This window comes from Lactuca saligna, chromosome 6, assembly GCF_052625555.1.
Source record: "Lactuca saligna cultivar CGN05327 chromosome 6, ASM5262555v1, whole genome shotgun sequence".
Lineage (NCBI taxonomy): Eukaryota > Viridiplantae > Streptophyta > Magnoliopsida > Asterales > Asteraceae > Lactuca > Lactuca saligna.
The window spans coordinates 146605272-146622012 of NC_136422.1; the positions used below are offsets into that span (position 1 = coordinate 146605272).

The 16741-nt window shown below is 37.4% G+C and overlaps 1 non-coding gene across 1 annotated transcript; it reads left to right on the top strand.

Annotated features, from left to right (window-relative positions):
* Positions 1-13174: 13174 nt before the first annotated feature.
* Positions 13175-13281, top strand: LOC145003627 (small nucleolar RNA R71). Its single transcript, XR_013662080.1, has one exon. It is a non-coding gene; the product is annotated as a small nucleolar RNA R71 (small nucleolar RNA).
* Positions 13282-16741: the final 3460 nt, after the last annotated feature.

The window sequence follows — 16741 nt, forward strand, 5'->3', positions numbered from 1 at the left end:
CCAGCTCCACTGCAGGTTCTTGTCATTTTGATCTATACACCGAATAAGGTGAATTTAGATCTTTATTTAGGATAGACGTTTAAATCATCGTTATCACTCCAAAACGTTTATATGCTAGTTCTAATATCGTAGTCATATGTTTCGAATCCTAAACACATAAGGTTTCCAAATCCAGTCGGCAACAGACCATAGATCTGAAAAAATAACAGCATATCAAGCACAAAGCATTTAGCACATGAAAGCATTTTAGGCACAACTCCTAAGTTTAAGTCTACAGGCCTATATCCGTAATCCCTCATCCCAACACATCACAACTATGCTCGAGCGCCACTACCTGTAATACATAAAACTGAGTGGGTTAGGCTTGGGAGCATGGTGAGCACATAGGGTTTTCAACCCAAAATAAATAAGTTTATTAATTTCATTGATCAACAAAACCCGATTACCCGTTCCCGTTATCCTCACATTACGTCCCTAAACACCTATTAGAAGGGACCTATCCTAACGATCATCATCAGGATGGACATTACTGCTAAGGGGTTCCTCAGCAATAAATGCCCTAAAGGCAACCATAAGGGGGATGGAGTATACCGGTGAACACATCATTCACAAACACCTACAGGTTGCGAGCCTGCCAGCGTTCCACTGGACTGTCTAGAAGAGTCCGTGGTCGTCATCTATACTCCGCTAGATGACTGGATCAACAACAACATCGAGGCCTCTCATCAATTTTATCACACATCGTCTTATTACATCTACCCATGTTTTACCCCAACATTTTTGTAGATATAAAATACAAATACATTTTAAATCATTTAAAACTTGTATAAAAACATTCATCCAGCATAGATAACAAGTATACATATAATATGCACACATAGAACGTAATATATAAAATACTTCATATTTATGTGTAAGATGAAAGTAACTATGCACTCACTTGAAAAAGGTAGTGACTCGGTACTCGGATAACGCTTCGTTTACTTTAAAATAATTTCCTTCGACGAAACCTAGTATTATTAATACTAGATTTTAGTCTAATATTTACCGTGAGTAAGTATTAGTCTTATTGTTATTATTATTATATAAGAGTTTAAACAATACTTTCCAACACTATGTACAGACAGGGGCCAGACATAAAACACCGGAGGGCAGGACCATTTTGGCGTATAGCACTTCTGAAATCCAACAACCCTATGCGGACCTTTAAACCAGATTCTCCATACTGCGAGTAGTTAAAAATATATTATAACTACACTTATATAAGTCATAATAATAGCTCAAATATTTATTATAAGTTTATAATAACAATATTAATTTTAAATATAAGTTATATTAAAATAGGGTAAGCATAACATACTTACAAGGGGATTTTGGCTATGAGTCGGGCTCTGTAGGGGCAGAACTTCATCGCTGAATCTTTCTAAGAAAGATTTGTGCAGCGCTTCAACGCTCACCTTACTATACTAAAAACTACAGAAAGAGAAGTCGAATCACGAGGGACCAAAATGCTCGGGGGATAAGGAGAGAAAGACTCTTGGATCAAGAGAATGGTGCAAGAAATATGAGATGTTTTGAAAACCTTTTTGGTAGGAAAAAGATTTAGGATATGGGTGGTAGTCTCTAAGGCATAACCCCATAATGATATAGGAAGCGAAGCATGAATCATCATGGAATGTACCATGTCTAGAAAGATTGATTGCTCCTCTCAGCCACAATATTCAGTTGTTGTGTCGTAAAAGTGGTCAAATGTGAAACTATTCCACATTTTTGAGATAGTCTTTAACACGATACTAACTTATTCTCCACCCCTATCAGATCATAACATCTTTATCTTCTTGCCCAATTGATTCTTGCCTTCGTGCTTAAAGTATTTGATCTTTTCAAAAGTTTTTTTTATTTATGTTTAATCAAGTATACATGACCATATCTACTGAAATCATATGTAAATTTCATATAGTAGTAGTTAGCATCCCTTGTGGTGGATCTGAAGGATCCACACACATCAATGTGAATAAGTTCAAACAATCCATCACCTCTTTCACAAGTCACTATGAAATGAAACTTAGTTATCTTCCTTAATAAACAAGATTTGCATTCATTATCTGAACTTAAGTCAAATGATTCTAACACTCCATCCTTTTTTTATTTAGGCGATGTGTTTCTTGTTTATATGCCCAAGAAGACATTGACATAAGCATGATTTGTCTAAAACATTAGAAGAATCAATATTAAATAAAACATTTCTCATATCATTCAAATACACACAATTGTTTCATACTCGCCATCATAAGTATAAAATTTGAAAATAAAGACACGATTCTTATAAACCAAAATTGCACCATTATCATTATCAAATGCATAACAAAATCCTAGTCTAAATAAACCATGAAATGAAATTATGTTTATTTCCATATCATACAAATAATAATAGTTAATCAAATCTATCCTAGCACCTTGTGACAGGCACAATATGTTTATTTCCCATGAACATGTTCACATCTCCATGCTCGAGTTTCATACTTTTCCTTAGTCCATGCATACAAGAACAAATGTGAAAACCATATCCTGTATCAACGGGCTAAGAATTATAAATTTATGTGTTATTGATTTTGATCATGTATATACATGATGAAGAACAATACACTTTTCGTTTTTGTTCTTTCACTTCTTGGAGTTAATTCATTCAGCTTCTCTCACAATGTCCGTTTTGGCTATAGTGAAAGCAAACGTCCTCATTTGGATCATTGACATGTGGAACTTCATAGGTTGATTTCCAATTTTAACCACTTCTTGCTTTCTTTTGAAAGATTTCACCATGTTCCAAGTTCATTTAATATCACCAAAAGTCTTCATAAGACTTTTGTAGTTCTAGCGACATAGTGGCTATCATGATACAAGCAACCTGTGTAACATCATGAACATGTTTAGCATTAGCATTAATTTTAGCAGACACAATAGTTTCCATGTCAATTTTAGGAATTGGGTAATCGATAACATACTCTTTGCTTGCATAGTGCTTCAGATTCTGCATCTAGTCCATGTAGTTTGGATAAATAATGTTTCCTTTTACATAAGTGGCAGAAGAATGAAGTTTTACCTTTAAGGCGTGGGAAGATGAGGGGGAAGATCACCACTTCCATATATATATATATATATATATATATATATATATATATATATATATATATATATATATATATATATATATATATTGATGTGTGTAAAATGCACTTGTTTTATCCCTACTTTTTATTAATAAATTTAGCACACAAAGGCAGTGAACTTGTCTTTTAGTGGTATAGTTTAGTAAGTAAGGTGTCAAACTCAGAGAATGGAAAATTAAACTAATAACTAATTTTAACTAAAACAATTAACAAAAGTAAAAGGGTTTTCTTCTAGTTTTGCAAGACTAGAAACTTAAGCACACTTAATTAACTAAATAACTAAAGCAAACAACTAATTCACCAAATTTGATAAAGATGTTTCTATTTAGGTTCAACCAATTCACTCCTGGTTATTTGTATTTATGATAGATTAATTGTTATTGGTTACCAATTATAGTGGTTAGGTTTATGTTCATTACTCCTAACCCTTAGACAATTAACTAATTTAAGCGGTGATCAACTGTTTAAACTAATTAATTCCCTAGATTAATAATTTGGATTAAATAAGATTTGTAGTAGTCAATTAAGTTACTAATTCAATTAACTTATTGTTTGATGGTTTCTCAAACAAGCTCACACATTAATCTTCCTATTGTCTTATTAATCTTAGTTTCATAATCATTACTCCTAAGCATATGGTTAGGTGTTCACATAGACATATGAGGTTAACAACTAAGAGATGTTCATGCAGTCTAATTGCCTTCCAATTAACAGAAAATAGTAGTGATTAATGCATAAGGTTATTTAACAAACTTAATTTAATAGATCAACAATAAACAATCAAACAAAAAACTAAGAATTAAATCATAGGAGTTCCTTGGTATTCCCCAAACAGAAACAAAAACGTATTTAGCTCATAGTTGCAGTAAAAACGAACACAAAAACAAGTTTAACTAGATTAAACATATTCAATTCCTAAATCTAACTTGTAGGATTAACCTAGTTACTTAAATTCTTTAAGAGATTGAAGATTAGAATTCCTCAGCATCTTCTAGGGTTCTTAATCGCAACTTGACCTTCAAAAATCGCCAGGAAAGTTGTCCCATTGGATAAAGACTCGGTTTTTATAGATATCTCAAAACAGGGTGTAATCGGCGAGTAGCAGACCCAACTCGCCGAGTAGGTGCATAGTTATCCGTCTTAAATCAGGAGTCTTGGCTATCTTCTGGAATATTCTGATGAACTCTCCGTGTAGGCTCGTGTACTCACCGAGTAGATGGGCTTTTGTCCCTCAATCTTCATTCTTTGGTCTTCAATTTCTTTCCCTTGTTCCTTTTCGTTCCCAAGCATGTCTTCTGGACTGCAAACAAAATTCAAACAGTTTTAAGTACCTTTTGTCCACATTATTCACATAATTAGTTAAAAATGATTAAAAATATATACTAAATAACTAACTAATTATGCACATATCAAAATACCCCACACTTGACTTTTGCTTGCCCCCAAGCAAAACTAAATTTTAAGCATATTAGAATCACATATGAAAACTCCAATCTAACCCAGCCATTATGTCAAGACCGCAACGCATGCATTTGTGTCTAAATTTTTTCCTAAGGACCCCCCATACTCCAAATACTCACAATCCTCATAAACATTCGTCCACTCACCCCGAACTATGCTCATTTTATGCAACCCTCCAAATCCATCCTCAGAAACCTCTTACCCTCAAGGTATTTTTAGTTGAGCAACCCAAGCATACATAATCTAGAATTACAACTTATGATACCACATTGGAGCTCTTTTGAATTCTTCACTTCCCTTATAATTTGATCTTTGATTTCTTTGAATTCACCACCTTTATTGTTTGATTTTTGGTATCTTCAACTTTTTGACTTTCTTGGAATTTTGATCTTTAGATCTTCACTTTATTTGCTCCAAGGTTCTTACAACTTTTCTTGTAATTCTCTCTCTTTTTTTTAACATATATTCCTCACTTTTTTCACTCATAACCCTACATGCTTAAGCAGGGGCACTCAACCTCAACCTTTATTGGCTAACGATAACAATTTTCCTGGATACATTTCAGGTTTAGGCTGCTAAACGTATTGCATCCCTCAAGCCAAGCGAGGTTGTGTTTTTGTCTCATGAGTTCACTGGAATAAGGAAGCCACAAATGCACTAGAACGTTTATAGGCTCAACTAAACATTTGGGTTTTCATGCAATTATCAACACAATTCTAACATGGAATCCTAATTTGCTTTTACAAAAATTTTCTAAATTAAATCCCTAAGTAATATTTTTTTAAAATTAGTCTAAATTAAGATTCTAAATTGTCTAATATGTAACCAACCCCCTACCCCACACTTATTTTAAGCAATGCCCTCATTGCATATTATGCAAATAAAAATGCAAATATAGAGAGAGAATTGGCACAAACTCCCCTAGGGTAGCAGTCGATATGTTGATACTCTCTTCTTCAGCTCCCTCTTTTCTTGACTTTAGCCATGGGAACAGCTCATCCATGGATCGGGTGTCATGCATCTCGTGTGGTGGACAGCTCGAAAATTTCACGGAACAAGTTCGTTAGAAAAGCTCCAGTGGCAATTTCTCACAAAAAGTAGATAAATGTTGTAGTGAAAGTGCTCAAAGCAGTTCTGGAAATCGAAAATTGACAGTCTACTCGATGAGTAGTAGCGTGGACTCGGCGAGTAGCTCTTGAATTAGAACGATATCGTGTGACATCTCAGGTACTCGCCAGGTAGAGTTTGTGCACTCGGCGAGTAAGTGTTGTTTTTCAAAAACTGATCTAACTGATGCTTCTTTTGACTCTGGTTTTGAAATCGGAAATGCAAACTGACCCTCACTCTAATTCCTTCAGCAGCAACCCTCCCTATTACTCTCGACTCTCACGGACTCAATCCTAAGGACAAAACTCCATTTTTATTGAAAATCTCTCATTCCTTTCTTGACCCTCACAAATTAATATGCTTCCTTATCTTCTACCCTTGATAAATAAACAACTAAAAGTGACAATAATAACCAACCTGAAATAAAAATCATCCAAGTGTTTGACAATTGTTCAAAACATAACAAAACATCATAAACATAAAAACATTAAAAAACAAATTCTTCATTCTTCATCCTCCATGTCAGCTCCTCCCGCACCACTTCCTCCTTCTCCATCTCTTCTCCTCATTCTCTCTTCCCAATTCATGATATATGGATAGCCGGGTCCGGGTCTCAGGGCAATGTGCATCTGTTGAAAGAGGTATTTAAAAGATTGATTAGTGTAATTCACCCCTTGACCAATGTCATCCAAGTAGTATCGGTACTCCAATTGGTTCCATCCATCATTCTCCTCCTCCACCGGAATAACCGGTGGGTCTTCCCGCACCAACTTACTACGTTGTCAGACCCGCCTTCCCGGCTCCTCGGGAACTGTCGGCTCATCATCATGTGGAATAGTGAATGAGTCGCCAAACTTCTCGACTATCCGAGCCCTCCGATATAGTGCAGTGTTGAATGGTGGATGGTGGATAACCGTGAGTGCCCGAGCTTGTGGCAAATCTAGGACCCCAAATGACTTGGCTAACCGAGTGATAAACATGCCTCCATTTATTTTTGAATTTTTTTTTTGACTGCCCCTTCAGCAAGGAATTTCGCAATGCAGTAGGGAAGGTTGCAAAAAGCGTTGGGAGTAATGATACTCCATAGGTAGAAGAAGTCAAGGGTTGAGACCTTGTCCCAAACCTTCCGCATGTTTATAGTACTAGCCACAAATCGGTGAATGAGTCGGTGGATTGGTGAGCAAATGTGGCCCTCTTGAGCGGTGGAAGGGATATAAACTCGGTTAGCGATTGTGTTCCACCATGTAGAAGCTACCACTTCCCCGGGAAGTTCCTTATGACAGTTTTCCAAGAAAGCTTCAAAGTAGTCTGTCATCATCATGTCTTGATCATAAATTCCTAACCTCCAAGAGAACTCAACCATGCTGCATTATCGCAGCTCCCCACCCAAAGAAAAAGAGATTATGTTGGGATTATAATACTCACTACCACCTCGAAATGAGATGGTAGCGAAAAATTCCCAGCACAACTCGGCATATACAGGCTCTTGAATCTTGAATAATTGTAACCACCCATCACATGTGATGGTGGCATACCCCAGATTGCAGTCCTTCACCAAGTAAGGTGTAAGTTCCTCTTCCAATCCCACATTTCCCAACCACCCCCAGTCAACTGCGTTTGGTAGATGAATTTCCTTTTGTTTGAGTGCCTCCAGTCTGTTTATGGCCCTTGTTTTTGATGAATTAGAAGTGATTTGTTGAAAAGAAATCCATGGAATATCAATTTGGCTTCCCCCACGAGAAGGCTGTCCTCTTCTGGCCGTGATACCTGCATACAAATATCAAAAAAACACACAAACAAACTATACCTAGTAATTAAAAACAAATAAATTGGGTCTGTATAGTCATCTACTCGCCGAGTACACGACCTACTCGGCGAGTAGGATGAACATCGGGACTGTTTGGATGCCGGATCTATATAGATTGTCCAATTATCCAAATTTTTCACAGGGTTTTGTTGCAATGACGTATCTAACCATAAATCCTGAAGAAATTCCTCCTAATATTACCTAATTCATGACTAAATCAAAACCCTAGAATTTGAGGAAACCCCAAATCCGAAATCAAACAAAATCGAGGCAAATCCATGATAAAGATCGAACCTTTCATTAGTTTATAGTGTAAGATGTTACCTTTTTCCTTGAATGATGAAGATTGAGTGGAATATTTGAAGAAAATCGCACAAAATCACTGGATGCTTGAGAAGTTGCTGTGTACGGCGAGTATGGAGTTGAAATGGTGAAAAACGTCTTTTTTATAGATTTATATTTCACCCTTGTAAATTGGCTACTCGCCGAGTAGAAATGCCATTTTGCGTTATATCAGACTAAACGGGCAGGTATTCGCCGAGTATACGTGCCTACTCGGCGAGTAAACCTTACAGATTGAAAAAATTGTGTAAATTTTGAAAAATTAATGTATTCTCTCATGTTTCTCATGTTTTTAAGCCATCCACCCCACACTCTAGGCATTGCTTGTCCTCAAGCAGTTATGTTCTTAAAAGTAGATGAAGAAAAAGGAAAAATAATGAAAATAAAGAAAAGGAAAGAAAATGCAAACTTGAGACTCGGGTTGCCTCCCGAGAAGCGCTTCTTTTTAGGGAGTCATTATTTGGACTCCTCCCCTTCTACGTGGTTGCAATCCCTTCCAGCAGCAGCAACTCTTCCATTCCTTCATTTCGGGGGACTCCTTCTTCATACTTTTTGACCCTATGACCATTGACCTTGAAAGGCGTGCGATCTCTTGATAATAGATCTATAGAACCATGTGGAAACACCGTCTTCACCAAAAAAGGACCATCCCACCTTGACTTGAGTTTCCCCGAGAAAAGCTTTAGCCGTGAATTGAAGAGCAAAACTTTTTGGCCTTCATGAATTTCTTTATCTTTAATCCTTTTGTCATGCCACATCTTGGTCTTCTCTTTATATAGCCATGAACTAGAGTATGCATCATTCCTTAGCTCTTCAAGAGCGTTCATTTGCATCAACCGGTTGCTCTTTAGTTCCTCCATGTTGAGGTTACACCTATTTAAAGCCCAAAACGCCTTATGCTCTAGCTCTACCGGTAAATGGCATTGCTTTCCATAAACTAACCTATATGGTGTAGTACCAATAGGTGTTTTGAAAGCTGTACGAAAATCCCATAGTGCATCATCTATCTTATCCGACCATTACTTGCGGTTGCTCCCCACCGATTTCTCCAAAATTCGCTTTAAAGCTCGATTTGTCACCTCGGTTTGTCCACTAGTTTGTGGATGGTATGATGTGGAAAACTTATGGGTGACCCCATATTTCTTTAACACCTTTTCCAATTGGTCATTGGCAAAATGTGTGCCTCGGTCACTTATAAGGGCTTTCGGGACTCCAAAACGTGAAAATAATTTCTTCAAAAACCGCACCACTACCCGACCATCATTTGTTGGTAACGCTTGTGCCCCCGCCGATTTGGATACATAATCAACCGCCACTAATATATATTTGTTTCCTTTGGACATGGGAAATGGTCCCATGAAGTCAATTCCCCACACATCAAACACCTCGCACACTTGGATACTATGTTGTGGCATTTCATTTCTAGATGAAATGTTTCCCACTCTTTGACAAGCATCACATTCTTTGACAAATTGGGCTGCATCTTTAAAAATTGTGGGCCAATAGAACCCAATGTCAAATATCTTCTTTGCAATGTAGTGTGCTCCATGATGTCCACCCGTGGGCCCGCTATGACAATGCTCTAATATTTTCCAGCTTTCCTTCCCGAATATGCTTCTTCGTATGATTCCATCCGCACAGCTCCGGAAGAGGTATGAGTCGTCCCAAAAGCAATATTTTAATTCAACAAAGAATTTCTTCTTTTGTTGACTGTTAAAATCTTCTGGGATGTATTTTGTAGCTAAATAATTAGTTATGTCTGCGAACCATGGCTCTTCTCCCACTATCACCATAATGTATTCGTCCGGGAAGTCGTCTCCAACTTTATCTTCTTGCAATTGCGGGTTCTCAAGCCTTGACAAGTGGTCAACTACTACATTCTCCATTCCCTTCTTGTCTCTTATCTCTACGTCGAATTCTTGAAGAAGTAGCACCCATCGTATCAGTCTTGGCTTAGCATCCTGTTTAAAAAACAAATACTTGATAACCAAGTGGTCAATAAAAACAGTAGTTTTAGATAAAACCAAGTAAGGGCGGAATTTGTCAAAGGCATACACCGCAACTAATAACTCTTTTGTCAGTGGTGGTGTAATTTTCTTGGGCTGGGTTTAGAGTCTTGCTAGCATAATGTATGGGTTGAAAGTGCTTATCAACCCTTTGACCAAGGACAGCTCCTAATGCATAGTCACTAGCATCACACATAATCTCAAAGGGTAAGTTCCAATTTGGTGCAATAATGATTGGGGCATTAGTTAATTTTTCCTTTAAAAATTCAAATGCCTCTAAACACTCTTTAGTGAAATTAAATGGTGCATATTTTAGTAGTAATTGTGTTTGAGGTCTAGTTATTTTAGAAAAATCTTTTATGAAACGCCGATAAAAACCCGCGTGTCCTAGAAAACTTCTAATGCCCTTCACATTAGTTGGTGGGGGTAATTTAGCAATGGTATCAATCTTTGCCCGATCCACTTCAATTCCCTTTTTGGAAACCTTGTGGCCCAAAACTATACCCTCCTTGACCATAAAGTGACATTTTTACCAATTGAGGACCAAGTCGGTTTTTTCACACCTAGCAAGCATTAAGTCAAGATTTGTGAGACAATCATGGAAAGAAGATCCAAAAATGGAAAAGTCATCCATAAAAACTTCCATAAAATTTTCCACCATATCGTGGAATATGGCTGTCATACACCTTTGAAAAGTCGCAGGTGCATTGCATTACCCAAAAGGCATGCGTCTATAGGCAAAAGTCCCACTTGGAAAAGTGAATGTGGTCTCTTCTTGGTCCATTGGGTCTATGGGTATTTGAAAATAACCTAAGAATCTATCTAGAAAGCAATAATAGCTATGGCCCGATAGTCTTTCTAACATTTGATCAATAAAAGGTCAGGGAAAATGGTCTTTGTGAGTGGCATCATTTAGCTTTTGATAATCGATGCACACTCTCCAACCAGTTACCGTTCGTGTCAGAATTAGCTCGTTCTTTTTCGTTGGTTATGACCGTCATCCCTCCTTTCTTGGGCACCACTTGGACCGGACTCACCCATGGACTCTCGGAAATGGAATAAATAATTCCTGCATCTAAGAGTTTGACCACTTCCTTCTTGACTACTTCTTGCATGTTCGGGTTTAACCTTCTTTGGTGTTGTACAACTGGCTTTGCTCCTTCTTCCCGATTGATCTTGTGGGAGCAATAGGATGGGATTATTCCCTTGATGTCGGTGATGCTCCATGCTATGGCCCGTCTCCGCTTCTTTAACACTTGCACGAGCTCTTCCTTTTCAGACTTGGACAGGTCAGAGGCTATGATTACTGGCTTTTGGTTTCCTTCTTCAAGGAAAGAATATTCCAAATGTTCTAGTAAAGTTTAGAGCTCCGTTTTTTGGTTCTGACTATTGGACTCGCCGAGTGCAGGTAGGGTACTCGGCGAGTTTGTGGCTGTATTCACGACTTCTGACTTTTCTCCAGAGGAACTCGGCGAGTAGATTGGTCCTACTTGGTGAGTAGGACTGTCAGTTTGTTTCACAAATTCTTCATACTCTGCTTCTTCCAACAGTCTTTCACTTTCCATTAAGTCTTTTTCTGCATCAAATGCTTCATCATAAGCTGTAAACTTGCTGGAATCTTCACTTATATCTTCCTCCAATAATTCGTCAAGCATATCGATTGAGAATGCCGTGTCGTCACTGCTCTTGGAATACTTCATAGCTTGGTCTACCCCGAATGTGACTGAATCTTCTCCTACCCGCAAGGTGAGCTTTGAGCCCCTCATGTCTACTATAGCTCTTGCCGTGTTGAGGAAGGGCCTTCCAAGGATGATTGGAACTTGTGGATCCGCCTCCATGTCTAGAATGATGAAATCAACAGGAAAGAAGAATTTGTCCACCTTCACTAGTATGTCTTAGCATATGCCTCTTGGGAAGGTGACTATCTTGTTTGCCAAGTGTATTGCCATGCGAATTTGCCTTGGCTCTGGGAGATCCATCTTCTTAAACAATGAGTATGGCATGAGGTTCACACTTGCTCCCGAATCAGCTAAGGCATGAATAGCAGCCAAGTTGCCGAATTGGCAAGGTAAAGTCAAACTCCCCGGATCACCGTTCTTCTTTGGTAGCTTATTTAGCATAGCAACAGAGCAGTTTTCATTGAGTACTACCTTCTTCACTTCCTCCATCTTCCTTCTATTGGTGAGAAGTTCCTTAAGGAACTTTGCATATTTGGGCATTTGCATGACGGCTTCAATGAAGGGTATGTTGATTTGAAGAGTCTTGATATGATCTAGGAACTTCTGATACTCCTCTTCCTGCTTCTCCATCTTAGCTCGGGCTGGGTATGGCAATGGAGGCTGGTAAAGCTTTTCAGGGACCTACTCGTTGGTATTTAATGGTGTACTCGCCGAGTCCATATGAGGTACTCAGCTAGTAGGACTGTCAAATTGTATATTTTGGTTTTCTGCTTGCTTTTCTGCCTCCTCCTTCATGAATCCTTGGATGCTTCAGTCCGAATACGTGCCAGGGGAGTGATTATCTTCCCACCTCTTGTTGTGACTATGTTTATGTGCGCGCCTTGTGGGTTATTTTCAGTTTTGCTAGGAAGTTCGTCCGGTGACCTTTGGTTAATTTGTTGAGCAAGTTGCCCAAGCTGTGTTTCTATATTGTGGATAGATGCTTGCTGGTTCCTAAGCATGGTTCTTGTTTCTTGAATTGCAGCATCATGATCGCTATGTCTTTTTCCTGAGGCAGCTACAAATTTGGTGAGCATTTCTTCCAAGCTTGGCTTCCTTTCTTGCACCGGCTCCTCCTTTTGGTAGAACCCTCTCCCTTTTTGCCTATAACTAACCTCCTTGGCTTTCTTGTACTCTTCATAAGGGAGCCATTCTTTCTTTTGTTTGTGCCAGTCTTCATCATATCGGTCTCCACTTGAGTAACACACTTGCGCCTTCTTGTTGCCATTCTCATGTAAATCGGAGTCTCTAGTGAGGTGAGGCCCATTGCAGTTTTCACAACCCACCCGAATAGCATGGATCGTTTGATCCATTTTATCCATTCTCCTATCCATAGTTTTTAGCATAGCTATGACCGCGGATAAGTCTTTAGTAGCAGCATAAGCGGCTCCCCTAGTGACATCATGTCTAGGGTTGTGGTATTCTCTAGAGTTTTTAGAGAATTCTTCAATCAATTCTTTGATCACCGGGTGCGCCTTCTTTGTGAGCGGGCCTTGCGAATACAGTAACTGCCTGGTTGTGACATTGACTCCATCATAGAAGATAGATACTTCTTGCTGGCTGTTTAGGTTACGGTGTGGGCAGTTTCTTAGTAAGCTCTTGTACCTCTCCCATGCTTCATATAGCGACTCTCCAGCTTGTTGTTTAAAGTTAGCAATGGCCTTCTTCGACTTGGCTATCTTGGAAGGTGGGAATAAGTGATCAATGAATTCTTCTTTCATCTTGGCCCAAGTGGTGACTGATCCGGAGGGAACTGACTTGAGCCAGTCTTTTTCAGCACCCTTGAATGTCACCGGAAGCATACGAAGTAGTTGAGTCTCGCGGGGCACATCTGGAATATTGAAGTAATCATCTACATCATTGACTTCATCCAAATGCTTGTAGGCATCTTCATGGTCTTTTCCATAAAAAGGTATTTCTTTAAGTGAAGCTAGGATATGACCCTTTAGCTCGAAGATAGCAGTCGCGGGAATTGCGGGTTGCACAAGTCCCGGGCCAGTGTCGTCGTGCATCCTCTTCTTCCATTCTCCCATGGGGATTTCATCAATGTTAGCCATTGTGAAAGCTAACTCTTCCTCGGGCTTGGTTCCGTGCTCGTATGTAGGCTCCTCTTCTTCCTTGGTCTTGTACTCGATATCTTCTTGAATTGGATCTTCGATTATCAAAGAGGCACTGGATGCTCTTGATTTGCTGCTCTTCTTTTTCCCAAAAACAGTCTTCAAATTGGACAAAGGTGACTTCTTTGGTGTACTTGAGCTCTCCACGTCCTTTCCTTTGTTCCTTTTCAATGCAGATTCGGGATCTTCAAACGGGGGTACCAGTGGGGTGTTTGATTCTCTGGTCATGAAATCCTGAAATAAATAGAATAAAAACGTAAAAAGAACAAAAAAAAATGGACTAAAAAAATCAAAAATTAACTACTAAATAAGCTGGTACTCGCCGAGTAGGTGCGACTGCACTCGGCGAGTATCAGTGTGATTTTGAAAAAATTTAAACTTAATATTAAAACTAAAACAGATGCTAAAACCTAATTACTAAATACTAAATTGCAATAAATGAACTCTATGCAAGTAAACTCACACAAAGGATCGAAAAAATTAGGAATTAGATTAATTATTTAGAACCGTTCCCCGGCAACGGCGCCAAAAGCTTGATGTGTGTAAAATGCACTTGTTTTGTCCCTATTTTTAATTAATAAATTTAGCACACAAAGGCAGTGAACCTGTCTTTTAGTGGTATAGTTTAGTAAGTAAGGTGTCGAACTCAGGGAATGGAAAATTAAACTAATAACTAATTTTAACTAAAACAATTAATAAAAGTAAAAGGGTTTTCTTCTAGTTTTGCAAGACTAGAAACTTAAGCACACTTAATTAACTAAATAACTCAAGGAAACAACTAATTCACCAAATTTGATAAAGATGTTTCTATTTAGGTTCAACCAATTCACTCCTATGGTTATTTGTATTTATGATAGATTAATTGTTATTGGCTACCAATTATAGTGGTTAGGTTCATGTTCATTATTCCTAACCCGTAGGCAATTAACTAATTTAAGTGGTGATCAACTGTTTAAACTAATTAATTCCCTAGATTAATAATTTGGATTAAATAAGATTTGTAGTGGTCAATTAACTTACTAATTCAATTAACTTCTTGTTTGATGGTTTCTCAAACAAGCTCACACATTAATCTTCCTATTGTCTTATTAATCTTAGTTTCATAATCATTACTCCTAAGCATATGGTTAAGTGTTCACATAGACATATGAGGTTAACAACTAAGAGATGTTCATGCAGCCTAATTGTCTTCCAATTAACAGAAAATAGTAGTGATTAATGCATAAGGTTTTTTAACAAACTTAATTTAATATATCACCGATAAACAATCAAACAAAAAACTAAGAATTAAACCATAGGAGTTCCTTGGTATTCCCCAAACAGAAACAAAAACGTATCTAGCTCATAGTTGCAGTAAAAGCAAACACAAAAACAAGTTTAACTAGATTAAACATATTCAATTCCTAAATCTAAGTGGTAGGATTAACCTAGTTGCTTGAATTCTTCAAGAGATTGAAGATTAGAATTCCTCAGCGTCTTCTAGGGTTCTTAATCGCAGCTTGACCTTCAAAAATCTCCAGGAAAGTTGTCCCATTGGATAAAGACTCGGTTTTTATAGATATCTCAAAACAGGGTGTACTCGGCGAGTAGTAGACCCAACTCGCCGAGTAGGTGCATAGTTATCCGTCTTAAATCAGGAGTCTTGGCTATCTTCTGGAATATTCTGATGAACTCGCCGAGTAGGCTCGTGTACTCGCCAAGTAGATGGGATTTTGTCCCTCAATCTTCATTCTTTGGTCTTCAATTGCTTTCCCTTGTTCCCTTTCACTCCCAAGCATGTCTTCTAGACTGAAAACAAAATTCAAACAGTTTTAAGTACCTTTTGTCCACATTATTCACATAATTAGTTAAAAATGATTAAAAATATATACTAAATAACTAACTAATTATGCAAATATCAATATATATATATATATATATATATATATATATATGATAAATATTTAATTAGTTGATTTCAATCTTTATTATATGTTAACCCAAAGTTTTATATACTTAAGCCTAGGATGTTGGATTAGGTTTCTACGCCAACAACTAAATTAGTATAATCTTGAATTATTAGCAAAGTCCTTTTAGGTTGCCCTCAAATCTATTAATTGAATCAGATGCCTTTTAGAGGGAGAGTCTGATTTATTAATTTATTATATGATTAATAAATTAATTAGAAATCAAAATGAATTTATTAATATGTTATGAAAATAATATATTAATCATAAATCATATTTTTTTAATTAATAGTTAATCAAAAATAAATTAGAATTAATTTTGGGATTAATTGGATTAATTAAAAGTACATGGACTCTTTGGTTATTTATTAAAAGTTGAAGCAGGAACGCTCTAAAACCCCATGGGATGGGGTGGATCGAAATTGGCTATGAAGAGCCTAGAAGTGTCATCTGAGGGTGCTTGGATAAGAAGATAGTGCAGCTTGATTATTATATTAATTAATCTAGACCTTATCCTAAATACCTAACTTTTGCACCAAGCTTCCATCAGCTATATAAAGACTTCCCTAGCCTCATATTTTAATCCGCTCCTTTCCAAGAAGTCAAGGCTAAAATTTTCTGCTCCCATACCCTCTCTCTTTAAGCCTCCTTGTTATTAGTGTTGGGTGTTAACCATCAGAGACACGAGATTTCTAGTGCTAGCTTCCAAGTAATTTCACGAAGGGTTTTGATTTGTTTATCTACTAGAATAATCAAAAGGTATGTTTTCAATACCTTTTCATGAATTTCAAAAATTGTGGGTTTCTTCTAGGGTTCTTGATATTCAAATTTATTATTGAATTCGATAGTGAAGACCTAGAATCTTATGGTGTATACAAATTTACGTTTTATTTTTCGGCTGAAAATATGTTTTTGTTATCTATAAAACCTATCAGTAGTATCAGAGTGTATATTTTTCAATCGAAATGAATAATAGTTGAATATATCAAGATTAGGGTTTATAGAAATTAAACCCTAAGGGACTAAAACTTCGATTTGGGCTAGGGTTTTTTGTTGGAGCATGAAAATGC